Below are 14,820 nucleotides of genomic sequence, written 5' to 3'. Positions count from 1 at the left end.
TTTTCTAGATTTCCTCTTATCAACTTCTAAATTCCATCGTCATCAGAGAATATACTCTAAACGATTTTAATCCTTTGTTGTTAAGATATGTTTTATGGCTGACAATATGGTCTTAGTGAATATTCAGTGTGCATTTTAAATGAATGTAAATATTTTACAGTTGTTCAAATTAGTATTCTATAAACGTCAGTTATTTCAATTTCATTCCTATCATTCAAATCTTCTGTGTTCTGACTTTGTCTTGCTTGTTTAAAAATTACCCAACAGTAATAACAGATTTGTCTGTTATTTTAGTTCTGTCAATTTTCCCTTCATTTACTTCAAAGTGCTCTTAGTTGGTGCCTACAAATTCAGGATTGTTAATGTTTTCTAATCAATTGAAATTCTCATTATGAAACACCCATCTTTATCTCTAGTGTTACTCCCTTAGTATATACTTTGTTATTAACATAGCCATGCGGCTTTCTTGTTATCAGTGTTTCCACGGTATATCTTTTTCCATGTTGTTAGTCTATCTTCATGTTTAAAGTATGGCTTATGTAACTGCATATAGCTAGGCTTCTCTTTCTAATTCAGTATGACAATCTGTGCCTTTTGACTCAATCATCTAAGCCACTGAACTTTAATGTAATTATTAATGTGGTATGGTTTAAGTCTATCATCTTGCTATTTGCTTTCTATTTGTCCCATTTGATCTTTCTCCCTTTAATCCTCCTTTCCCGACTTATTTTTCATTGAGTATTAATTTAGAATTGCATTTCATTTCTTCTACTGACCAAATTAGCTATAGCTCTTTGTTTACTTTTTTACTGGATACTCTTCAGGTTACAACAGCATCTGTTAAGTAATCACATTTCACCTTAAATCAACATTACCTATTTCACATACAATGCAAAAACACATACAATGTATACATACAACATAATATACACATAAAATATAGAATGAGATAGAAAAAAATTTTGATGGGAAAATTGTTGAAAATTTTCCAAAAGTTTCTGAGGTCCTTGGCTAACTTGGAGGTTGTGTGTGTGTGTTGAGTGAAACTCCCTGGACCCCAGCAGAAAGCAGTGGGTGAGAGGTCAAAGAGGAGCAGAAATTTCAACAGTTGCTCAGTGCTGGGGAGATAGAGTTTGGAGGTCAAGTCCCACCAAGTTAAGTGGTGGGACTCAGTTCCTTGATCCAGGAAGACTGTTGGGTTCTACTTGAACTCTGTTCCCCTGTGTGAACTCAGAGCACCTGCCTGAAGATAAGCCAGTTAAAAACACAGCTCACACAGCTTCCTTTCTTTCAAGTTGTGTGTCCCCTCTAGCTTCTACCTACTTCCGTTTTTGTATTCTGTCCAGATTCATTATCATTATTGGCAGAAGCTTCTCAACCATTACCAGAACTCCAACCCAGGTCTGATTTTTATGTTAATTTCTCAGTTGGGAAGAAGTATAAATGCATACTCCAAACATTAATGAAACTCGAAAAACTGTGGTTACAAACTTATATGAAAACTTTTTTTAACCTTTCTAGAGCTGACGATAAAATCAACAAGCTTGCTTGTTATCTCCCAGTGTAGATAAAAGGATTGCTCCTTTTTTTATTCTCACTGCAAAATTCCCCTTTTACTACAGGGATAGGTCTTCAAGAGTCTTAGTTCCAACTAACTGCCACTGGGGAACCTAAGGCCTCATCTACTATTCTTAGGTTCTACCAGATCTCAAAATTAACAGCAATAACCACCACCCTACCCTGCCTCAGACAGCTTCAAAGTCTTACCATTTCAGATTGCAGCTCCCCATTTCTGACTTTTGAGAATTTCCCTTTCTTGTGCATCTAAGTATTTTACAAATCTTTTTGTTACATTTTATCCTGCAGTTCTAGATATTTGGGAGGATTCCCAGGTAATCTAAGTAGCTAAGTTGTCATAATTAGAAAACCAAAGATTTCCCTTGTGGTCCAGTGGCTAAGACTCCGTGCTCCCAATGCAGGGGGCCAGGGTTTGATCCCTGGTCAGGGAACTAGATCATGCCGCACCTAAAGACCCCGTGTGCCACAACTAAGACCCGGCTCAGCCAAATAAATACATAAATGGAATATTTTTTAAAAAAGAAAACCATACGTTATTTTATAATTAGAAAAAAGCATAATAAACGCTACATGGGGAAAACTCTACATAAAAACAAGTTCATTTATGTACATAAAATATGTACATTCCCCAAAACAATTTCATTTATGTACATAAAATATGTACATCCCCCAAAGTGCAACAAGTATCATTTGTTCTTCAAAAAAGCTATAAGTTGGAAATGAGGACTGTGGAAAATAAGGACCATGACTGAGCTTGCCATGTGCAGTTGTTGCAGTAATGAAAAGCTACAGCATGCAAGGCACCAGGACAGCGGAGGAAGTGGTGCAATTGTGCAGCTTAATAGAGAACAAGAGCCCAAAGTGGAGCACGCTACACCACAACCTCTAAAACAGATGCCAGAACAGCCAACTGTCCCTAAATACAGTTCATCATGTCCTGTGTTTAGAGTTCCACAAGTACACAACGTTCAGAGAAAACTAAGTTGAATAATGCTTCAAATCACCATATATCTACTGCTTAACATAAAGTTCAAGTCTAAAACCAATTCAGTAGAAGGCTGAATAACAGAGTGTCAATATTCTTAAATCAAGAATTCAGAGAAGATTTCATCTTTTGAGCAACTAAGTCACAAGATGTGATTATCCTACCAAAAAACAAAATTAGGACATAAAAAGCAAAGTAAGTTTGAAAATTAGATGAATTTCAAAACAGCAATGGCAATAATAATGTTGCATAGCACAATGAACTTAGTAAATTAATCTATTGAAAATGAAATGAGAAAATCGCAATGGCAATTAACGACAGCTAATACATTGATTAATATGTCATGAACTAACTAAAATTATGCATTTCAATTTAGAAAAAGGTTAAAACAAGCAAGTTACAATCCATATAACTTTTCAAATTATTTTCTTATTGTATACTTAACTTGGCACTAAAAGTGACAATGCAAAGAAAAAAGATGTAACTTCACAATGGAGATATATGACATCACCTCTTTAATCAAGTGATCCAAGTAAGTACAATTAATCGGGTACAAACACCATATGCTTCCTGATATGATGAAATATGAAGCACCCAACATCACCTATGATATAGTCTTACAAAAAAAAAAACTTTAACCTGAATCTAATCAAGCCTCTAGACCTAACGTACAGTTTATAGGAAACGTAGGGACTAGAAAATCAAGTTTCATGATACCAAGAAAAAGCAAGTAGACAAATGTGGAACATTCTACAAGACAACTGGCTTGGGCTTTTCAAGAACTCAATGTCATGGGGGGGGAAAATGGGGAGACAAATCCAGAAGAAACATTAGCAAAAAGAATCCAACAGTGCATTATAGAGATGTTAATACATCATGACCCAAGTAGAGTTACTTTGAAAAATGCTAGGGTGGTTTAATTTTAGGATTGCCATTGATATAATCCACCTATTAACAGAGGTAGGAATAAAACCTGTACAATCACCTCTATAGATATCATATAACCAATTCAATACTCATTCATGTTAAAAATATGTTAAAAATAAAGAACTTGGTAGATACTAATTTAACGTGATTTTATACCAAAACCAAGTATTAATGAGAATACAAATCACTGAAAATTCTCCTTCATTGGTGAAGGATTTTAAGTTTATACAACTGTTTTGGAAAACAGTTTAGATTACCCTCTAAAGTTGAACATACACATACCCTATGACCTAGCAATTCTAACTCCTAGGTTTATCTAACAGAAAGTTCACATAAGTGCATCAAAATGTTTTTACAAGATTTATTTATAATAGCCAAATATGGCAAACAACCCAAATGTCCATCACTAGTGGTGTGATACTGTAATGAAAAGGAACTACAGACACCTAAAACAAGGATGAATTTCACACACATGACATGTAACAAAATAAGCCAGATACCAAAGAAAACATCATATGATTCAATTTAAATAAAATTCAAAAACAGGCAAAATAATCACAATACCAGACGGTATGGTAGTGGATACCTTTAGAGCAAAGGGAGAGACTAGTGATCGAGACAGGGCACAAGGGGTGTGCTGGTGAGCTGGCAATATTCTATGTCTTGAACCAGTGGCAGCTCCCTGGGTTTTCACATTGTGACAATTCAGTGAGCATGAAATTTATGTTTTATACACATTTCTGTATATCTGTAACTCTTCAGTAAAAAAAAAAGCATTACCATCTTTGATCCAAAAAGAAAGCACAAAGCAATCCCTAAATCTCTAATGCCAAAATATGTAATACAATTTGAAAAATATATATAATTATATATCATACTGGTGACAGAAGTACAAAGTGAAGAATTATTTGAATTGACCTGAAAACTCAGTATTTTGACTGTATACATCACCTAGTGGATTGTATCCCTAGGACCAAAAAAAACCAAACCAAAACAAAAATATCCTAAACAGCACTTTGTAGTTTTACTATTAGTAATAACATGGTTATTATTTTTAAACTATTTATTCTAAACTATAGGTTAAAGAAAATAGGCATGTTAATGTCATTAGCAGCTAATACTTTCAGTTTATGAGAAATTAAAATTTTAAATAAAAAGGTAAAAACCAGGGCTTCCCTGGTGGTGCAGTGGTTGAGAATACACCTGCCAATGCAGGGGACACGGGTTCGAGCTCTGGTCTGGGAAGATCCCACATGCCGCGGAGCAACTAGGCCCGTGAGCCACAACTACTGAGCCTGCGCCTCTGGAGCCTGTGCTCCGCAACAAGAGAGGCCGCGATAGTGAGAGGCCCGCACACTGCAATGAAGAGTGGCCCCCACTTGCCGCAACTAGAGGAAGCCCTCGCACAGAAACGAAGACCCAACACAGCCAAAAATAAATATAAAACTAAATTAATTAATTTAAAAAAAAAAGGTAAAAACCATAATTTTAAATGTGAACTGGAAGTATAGAACTGGAATGAACTTGTGATTTTCTCTTTAAGAACTATTTCCTAGCTCTCACCCGTGAAAAGTTCTATAAGAAACGACAATCCCAGCAGCAGTGAGCACCCCTACCCAGACTGCATTCTCGAAGCACCCTTTTCAGCTAAAATTAAACAAGGTTCCTTACAGAACTGACTTCAGAACTGGGGCTGACTCTTCCCAAGAATAGTGAAATCTTGTTGACAGAAAGCAAGTAAGTTATCAGACACAGTAGTAGGCTCATGTAGAAAGTACAGAGGAGCTAACTAGAAAGGGCTCCCATTGGCCTGAGATGGAACAACTTAAGCATCCAAAAGACTAATGACTGCAACAGACTGAAATAAACATACATATGTAAATCCATAATTTCTTAATATAAAGAAAATCTCATTGGACAGATTAAGACTACTAAGGCACCAACTTATTATCCTGAATATTGGTCTATAAAGGGCAACAATCATTTATCCTGCCTTTGCTAAACAAACTATATTTTAGGATAACCAATTAGCTGATATGGGAAAGCTCTTATGTAAGGAAAACTCCCAGCTGTAAATGAGAAAGGAATTACAGAATGAGAGAATTATCATTTTTGCAACCCTAAAGGACTAATGCAACTAAGCAATGATCATCAATGGATGCTAAAACTACTATGTATGAGAGTGATGGGAAAGTTCATAATCATAGGGCTGACCACACCTGAAGCCAGTGAGCAATCACAACATCAGTAATAAGGAGGCAACCAGACATTATTATACACATCTCCCTATGAGGCAACAGGAAACACACAGCACCAGGTAGGAAGAATTCCTACCCCTTCCTCCATAAAGCAACTTGAATCTAATCAAGGCTCAACATCTAACTAGCAGTTCACAGGAAATACAGGTGAGAGAGAACCATGGCACCAAAAGGACAGAAGAAAGTTTCCAACATTCCAGCTTTGGCCAAAACAAATGACAATTTGTCTTTGATAAACCAATGGCACTAAAAAATAATAGGAAAATGTTTGAAATTAAGGGACTTAAGAGTCAACGTTATCTAAATGCAATATAGGACCTTGTTTCAATCCTGGTTCAATGATAAAATACAAAATGACATGTATGAGGGACTTTCCTGCCGGTCCAGTGGTTAAGAATCTGCCTTCCAATGCAGGGGACGCAAGTTCAATCCCTGGTCAGGGAACTAAGATCCCACATGCCGTGGGGCAACTAAGCCTGTGTGCTGTAACTACTGAGCCCGCTCGCTCTGGAGCCCACGAGCCACAACTAGAGAGAAGTCCACGCGCCACAACAAAGAGCCCGCGTGCCACAACTAAGACGCGATGCAAAAAAAAAAAAAAAAAATGACACGTATAAGACCATCAAGAAAACATGAACACTGGGTATTAGATGATATTAAAAAACCACCATCGATTTTGTTGGGTGTGATAATGGTATTGTGATTGTATTTTTTAAAAACTTTTTCTGTTAGATATATGTACTAGAGTATTTAAGAGTATAATATGATGTCTGGAATTTTTTTAAAAAATACTACAGCAAGGTGGCGGTGGAATTCCCTGACAGCCCAGTGGTTAGGACTCCACAATTCCACTGCAGGAGGCACAGGTTCAATCACTGGTTGGGGAAATAAGATCCCACACACCACGTGGCACAGCCAAAAAAAAAAAAAAAACTTACAGCAAGGGGAAGGGAAAGGAGGAGGGGGAAGACAGAGGGAAGAGAACAGAGAGAAGGAATGGGATAGGGAGGGTGAGTGAGAGAGAGAGAAGACAACAGACAAACAATATTGGTAAAATTCTAATAATTGTTGGAAGTGATAGGTCATTATTTCAGTCTACTTTTATGTATGTTGACATTTTCCATAATAAAAATGTTTAATGAAGGGATCAAACTAGAGTGTCTATTAATATTCCTTCCAGTTCTAAATTTTAAGGCTCTATATTCAATTTCGTAAAATATATCCACAGCACACTTAAGACTACATATATGTAGGATAATATCATATTTATTTTAAATTATTACACATAAGAACCACAACAAATACAGGGTGGTAAATGTGGTATCGAGGAAGAAAAGTTTAAGAAGCTGGCAATATTTTTCTGTAGAAACAACAAAGAAGAATTGAATAAATGCTTCTAAATATTCAATATATACAACAGATCATGACCAACTCTTTTCTATAGCCATTGATGATAGAATAGGATGGAAGGGACTTAAATTGTACCATAAGGGTAGTAAAATAGATTTTTCTCCATCTCTTCTGTCTCTTTGTAACAAATTATACTGCCACACTTTCCCACCATTCTTGTAATCATTTATTAAATCCTTTAACACTGACTGAATAACAGAAATACACGTTACTTGGCTGGCTCGGCACTGTGGATTACAGTGATGAATAATAAAATGAGGTCCTAGGGCTTCCCTGGTGGTGCAGTGGTTAAGAATCCGCCTGCCAATGCAGGGGACACAGGTTCAAAGCCCTGGTCCGGGAAGATCCCACATGCCGTGGAGCAACTAAGCCTGTGCGCCACAACTACTGAGCCTGCGCTCTAGAGCCCATGAGCCACAACTACTGAGCCCACGTGCCACAACTACTGAAGCCTGCGTGCCTAGAGCCCATGCTCCGTAACAAGAGAAGCCACCGCAGTAAGAAGCACGCGCACCACAACAAAGAGTAGCCCCCGCTCGCCGCAACTAGAGAAAGCCCGCGCACAGCAACGAAGACCTAACACAGCCAAAAATAAATAAAATGAATAAAATCTATCTTCAAAATAAGGTTCTATAAAAAAGAATGAAATCATGCCATTTGCAGCAACATGGAAAGACCTAGAGATTATCATACTAAGTGAAGTAAGCCAAAGACAAATGTCATATGGTATCGCTTATACGTGGAATCTAAAAAAAAAAAGAAAAATGATACAAATCAACTTATATACAAAACAGAAATAAACCCACAGACATAGAAAACAAACTTATGGTTACCAAAGGGAAAAGAGAGGGAGAATAAATTAGGAGTTTGGGATTAATATATATACACTACCATATATAAAATAGATAACCAACAAGGACCTACTGTATAGCACAGGAAACCATTAATATTTTGTAATAACCTATGAGGGAAAAGAATCTGAAAAAGAATATATATGTATGCATAACTGAATCACTTTACTGTACACCTGAAACTGACACAACACTGTATATCAACTATACTCCAATAAAAAAATAAAATAAAATTTAAAAAATAAATTACTTAAATAAAATAAAATGAGATTCTATGCCTTTAAAATACCTACAGGATCTTCAACCATGGTTTTTATTGTCTGCTGGTAGTAAACCTGGAAAAATCAGAACGCGTCTCACACTTGAAATTTTATGAATGATTTACTGAAAAACTATGTATGAAGACACAAATGTGTTACAGAAAGCTGGTCTCAAGAGTTCTGAACCTAAGGCTCATCATAGGGCCTCACAGAGGAGTCCAAATCTCCTGAAATGACTGCATCGTTCTGGAGAGGCTGTCATGGCTTTCGTTAATCTCAAATGGTAATAATTGCCAATGGACTGGAACCACATTTCATGCAGCAGAAACTCCAAAAAACAGGGAAAAGATGAACACAGTACCAAATACCTGCCAAGCCTGCTCCTTCCCGAAGTTGTAAAATAAATTCTTAACTTGTAAAGCTTTGTTTTCAGTGTTTGTGCGCCCTCTAGTGGCTGTTTTAATTGTTACAGCCAATTGGTCATAGGAATTAATAAAGAACTAAAAAATGTTAAGTAGTAACAGAATAAAAAAAAAAACATGGCATCACAAAGGACCACCTGACACAATTTCAAGTTATTCTGTAAACTCATTATCCAACAGAAAATAACTCACAATATAGTATATGTTAATTCATAATTCAAAAGTTTCCTAGGTAGTTAAATATACACTTGCTTTTTTAAATTAAGTACGATTTTTCCCAAGTTCCATTTCAAATTAATAAAACATCAGCAAACACCCAGAAAGGGAAAAGTGAAGGAACAGAGCATACAAGGACCTCAGGAATTAACACGCACCTCCCCCTCTCAATGGAGCATCAGGAATGCAATGTTTAATAAGGGACAGCAACAGGAGCTGGGGAAATACTCTGAGAACACAGAGTACTGAAGAGAGGGAAGCACTGGCCACAGAACTCAACCCGAGTGAGCACGGGGACAGGTGCAGCTCAAGAACTGCTGGGCCAAATGCTCCCAGTAGCCACAGCCGCAGCAGCAGCAATTTCCAGGGGGACCAGGCCACAGGCATGGAGCCGGGGGTGAGCTGGGCACATCACCCGAGGTGGCTGATGCCTTCTGCCCAGACCTGCCCAGTTCCTGTGGCAGAATATACTATCCCATCAGAGCCACAGCAGTCCCAAGCACGAGGACTTGGGCAGCCTCTCAGCTCCAGCCCTGCCCTCTGTTCTGTCCTCCCCAGACTCTGTGCCTCAAGGCAGCCCTCACCTCCAGACCTTCCATGACTCCTACCTATGTACCCCTCTCCCTCATCACCTCTGGCACCGAGGGGGAGCTGACCCTCTAAACAAGAGCCATCACAGCCCCGGGACATTCCTGAATATATAGATCAGTCCTGCCCAGGGAATGTCCTACTGATGTCTAGGAAAACTATCTATGACTGTGAGATTCATCCCAGCGTATTTCCCAGTGCTGAAGGATGAACTCATTTGCAATGCTATTTAGCGTTCCACTGTGTGAATGTGACATACTTTGTCGATTCTGCTGTTGATAGACACGTGGGTTGTTTCAAATCTCGGGCTGTTACAAATCATGCTGGCAACATATATTCCTGTACATGTCACTTGGTACCCTGGGTTACAGGGTAGTGATGTGCTCAGCTTTCAGAGATCAAGCACTTTTCCAGATCATGTACTTTTCCTGTACATGTCACTTGGTACCCTGGGTTACAGAGTAGTGATGTGCTCAGCTTTCAGAGATCAAGCACTTTTCCAGATCATGCACTTTTCCTGTACATGTCACTTGGTACCCTGGGTTACAGGGTAGTGATGTGCTCAGCTTTCAGAGATCAAGCACTTTTCCAGAGCGGCTCTGCCCATTTACATTCCTCAGCAGCATGTGAGCACTCCTGCTCAGTATTTTCACCAACACTGAGGATTGTTAAGGCTTTTTAATTTTTGCTAGTCTGGTGCCTGTCTTGAAATTTCATTTTGGATTTGCTTTTCTGATGCCTCAGCACTTTTCATATTGAATACTAGAATTTATATTGGCCAGACTTGGTTATTAAAGTCTGCCTTCAAATATCGCAGCAATCAGCAGATCTAGCAACACTCTTCAAAATCTATCTGTGGAAAAAAAAAACAAAAACAAAAAACACGTATCCAGAATAAAATCATTTTTTTACTCTTTCCACCACTACAAACCTGGTCCAAGTCACCACCATCCCTCATCTGAACTGCCACAGCCCCCTAAAGTGGTCTGATTCCACCTTGTCCCGTCCTTGTAATAAAGTGATCCTTTCCAAACATGGGCCACACCAAGGCTCTCCTCTGCTCCAAATCCTCCAATGGCTTCCCATCTCATTCAGGCTAAAACCCCAACTTCTGACCATGGTTTATAACAAGGTTCTGGATGGCCTGGCCTCTGGCTACCTCACTAACCTCATCTCCCATCGCTGTGTCGGGCTCAGTTCCAGCTACACTCGCCTCCTTGTTGTTTCTCGAAACGTGCCAATCACTTATCTATCCCCAGTCCTTTTTTTTTTTCTTTTTACTTATTTTTATTGGAGTATAGTTGCTTTACAATACTGCGGTATACTGTACCGCAAAGTGAATCAGCTATACGTATACATATATCCCCTCTTTTTTGGATTTCCTTCTCATTTAGGTCACCACAGAGCACTGAGTAGAGTTCCCTGTGCTATACAGTAGGTTCTCATTAGTTATCTATTTTATACATAGTATCAATAGTGTATATACATCAATCCCAATCTCCCAATTCATCCCACCACCACCCTTTCCTCCTTGGTATCCATACTTTTGTTCTCTACATCTGCGTCTCTATTTCCACTTTGTAAATAAGATCGTCTATACCAATCTTTTCACATTCCACACATATGAGTTAATATTCGACATTTGTTTTTCCCTTTCTGACTTACTTCACTCTGTATGACAGTCTCCAGGTCCATCCATGTCTCTACAAATGACCCAATTTCATTCCTTTTAATGGCTGAGTAATATTCCATTGTATATATGTACCATGTCTTCTTTATCCATTCCTCTGTTCAGGGACATTTAGGTTGCTTCCATATCCTGGCTATTGTAAATAGTGCTGCAATGAACATTGGGGTGCATGTGTCTTCCCCATCTGGAATGCTCTTCCCCAGCTGAGGGAACTATTCCCTCAGGTCTCTGCTCAGCCTTACCCAACCAGCCAATCTCTAAACCACTGCTGCTGCCACCTCATCATTTCCAAACCCTGCTACATCTTTCCCACTGAATTTATCACCACCGAATTTTATATATTTATTTGTTTATTATCTCTCTCCTTACACTGGAACACAAGCTCCACAAGAAGAGAGATTGCCATCTATTTTTATAAAATAAGCACCTAGATAGCACCCTGTACATATGCAGATACTGACAAATATTTGTTAAGAATAAGAGTATCAATGCCAAGAATGAAATGGATTATCAGTGCCAAGAATAAAACAGCATCTATGAATTCCTTCTAGAACAAGACAAGAACTTGCCTGGAACGATGGTCTTACTGAAAGTAACACAGGCCATACCCACAAGAGGCACTCTGTAAATGTTCAATTCGTAAAAGAACAAGAAAGAACTTGCCATTTCCTTCTCCATTCCCTTCTCCCCTACCTTTTCAGACCCTCTAAAATAATGTAGAATTTACTTCCATGCTACTATTAATTGTTTAAGTATATTTACAGTCTTTTTCAAGAATCCATTCTTTCCAGATTATATTTCACAACAACAGTAGCAGCTATTATTTAGACTTAAATTTAAATAGATTCATTGTTTTTATTTGTTTCTCCTTTACATTATCTTAAAACTTGGGTGGGAAAGGGGGTGTTGAAGCTGGCAGCTCCTCAAGTAGCTTGCTCAAGTAAATTTTTTTTTAAGAAATGTTGGTGAAATTCAGATTGAGTTTCTGAAAACGTCTTCTGTCCCCACAAGCAGGCAGTACAACGGACGTAACAGAGAAATTTAACATCACATGACCTCCTAAGTGTCGATCCATTTCCACCATTCTTTATCTTCTAGCCTTTAGTGTTACAGAAAAATTAAACGTAAGTCTAATTTGCTTTTATTTGCTTATAACCTGGGTTTTAGGTTTTATTTTTATCTTTGAAATTACAAATTTCACCAGGATGGGTCTACGTGTGCATTCTTTTTATTCAATGTTTTGCCTGACATTTGGTGAAAAACCTTTCATCTAAAGATGTGAGTCTTTCTTCAGCTCAGGGTGAAATTTTCTCCTATTATTTTTCATTTCTGCTTGCTTGGATCTCTCCTCCTGGAAATCCCATTGTGTTTATCTTAGACAAGTGCTATCCCATAGAAATAGAATTCAAGCCACATGGGCAATTTAAAATTTTCTAGTAGCCACATTAAAAAATAAAAGTAAAAATTTTAATATTTATCCTAATATATCTAAAATATTGTTTTAGAATATAATCTAAAAAAGAGTGGATATATGTATTTGTATAACCGATTCACTTTGCTGTACACCTGAAACTAACACAATATGGTAAATCAACTATACTCCAATAAAAATTTAAAATAAAAATGTAATCTATAAAGAAAATTACAGGTGAGATACTTTACATTATTATTTTTTTTCATATTGAGTCTTCAAAATCTGGTGTGTGTTCTCTACTTGCAGCTCATCTCAATTCAGACTTGCTGCTTTTCAAGGGCCTAGTGGCCACTTTTGGCTGATGGCTACCATACTAGACAGTGTAAGAGATGTTCTGCAACTGTCTTCCGTGCCTTTTTAGTTCATAATTTTTCTCCTTTTTTTTTTTTCTTCTGAATCCTAAAAGAATTCACATCCTACTTATCTTCAAATTCACTAACTCAGCTTCTAAGGTACCCAGTATCTCCTACTTACTACTGCATCTACTGAATATTTTAATTCAACAGTCATATTTTACACCTTCAGGGGCTCTTTCTTCATGGCACACTGTTCCCTCCTACTTTGATTATCCAGGAATGTCCTCTAGAATGTCAGAACTTCGTCTTAGAATTTTCATCAAGTTCTCTCCCATCTCCTCCAGCAAATCTGTTTCACTGGAGACCCTTTGCTCTGAGTCATCAGAAGGAGGCTCCAATTTTGAGCTCCTAAGCCTTCTCCTCGTCTGCCGAAGTGTCACTGCCCTATCTGCTTGGTCTTTTAGATAAAAATCTAGTTTATAGATCTCTGATAGCCAAGCTGGGTACCATCAGTGATCATATAGGTCACAATTCATTTTTCTTGGTCACAAAAAGAAGGAAAAGTTTAGACTTAGTAACATTTTCTTTAGTAGCTCAGAGGTCTAATAATTGCAGGGAATGGGGACGGAATCATAAGCAGAGGAAATGCACTGAGCACAAATTAATCTCCCATTTGCTTCCACCTAGACAGCCCAGGACTAACTGGAATACCATCCCAGCAACTGGCTACGGTACTGGACAGCACAGATACAGGACAGCTTCCTTCACTGCAGATAGTTCTATTAGACAGTACTTGGCTAAACAATTCCTCTCAAAGCCCCAAATACCACACTACCAGGTCTGGCTCTACAAAAATCCCTTCTTTTTACCATTTTCTCCTTCCTTCAGGAGTTCTGCCCTTCCCCCTTAAAAGCCTTGGCTTTTCTCACCTATTCTGACTCGACACTCTCCTAGTCCAAGGGATAAAAATCTACTGCCAGTTAAGTGCAGTACACATTAACAGGATAGATAGAAAGTAGTTTTTAGTGTTCAGGAACGTTCAAAAAGGCAATACAATGGTAGCATCCACTTCGTGGGACTTGGAATTACTGGTTAATTAATAAGGGCTTTCCAATATTGGTATTTGAAAGAAATGACTGATTCAGTTGTCCCTCAGCATCTGTGGGGAACTGGTTTCAGGAACCCCACAAATACCAAAATCCACAGATGCTCTTATATAAAATGGCCTAGTATTTGCATATAACCTATGCATAGCCTCCATATACTTTAAATCATCTCTAGATTATTTATACTACCTAGTACAATGTAAATTTTATATAAATACTTGCCAGCGTGCAGCAAATTCAAGTTTTGCTTTGTGAAACTTTCTAGAACTTTTTTCCCCCTGAATATCTTCAACCCATGGCTGACTGAATCCACAGACTCAGAACCCGTGAATACACAGGGCCGACTGCATTTGAAAGTATCTTTAGTGCATGCCTGGCAGTTAAATACTGTGACTATTGTCAGAAATAACTGACAACTGGTAGGGATAAAAACACTAAATTCAATGTGAAAAACCCAAAAAAATTTTAAGTTGAAGTTGAGCTGGGCTTCCAGTAGAAAATACTTTAGTTATAATAAAATGTTGAGTAGACCACAAGAAAACTAGTAATGAAATAAACCTTATCCAAAAATTATTGAAATGCAGTAATGACGACTAGAGTCCACAAGCCTTGTAATTCCACCACACCACCTTTGACAACAGACTATGTTGTAAATGAGCGGCTGTGCTGAAGTGTACAGGTCTACTGAGGTTATTTTATAACAACTGCCACAATTCCACACTTAACACCAATGAAAGCTGCATATTCTAAAGTCAAGAA

At 37.9% G+C, this 14,820-nt stretch overlaps 1 protein-coding gene across 6 annotated transcripts in view; it reads right to left on the bottom strand.

The window, feature by feature from the left end:
* The window catches only part of ULK4 (unc-51 like kinase 4), a 541,913-nt gene that overhangs the window by 471,330 nt on the left and 55,763 nt on the right, over positions 1 to 14,820 (bottom strand). The gene's annotated exons all lie outside the window — the stretch shown is intronic.

This window comes from Balaenoptera musculus, chromosome 11 (genome assembly GCF_009873245.2).
Source record: "Balaenoptera musculus isolate JJ_BM4_2016_0621 chromosome 11, mBalMus1.pri.v3, whole genome shotgun sequence".
Lineage (NCBI taxonomy): Eukaryota > Metazoa > Chordata > Mammalia > Artiodactyla > Balaenopteridae > Balaenoptera > Balaenoptera musculus.
Note: the sequence above shows the minus strand (reverse complement) of the source record. Positions and strands in the feature narration are given on the sequence as shown.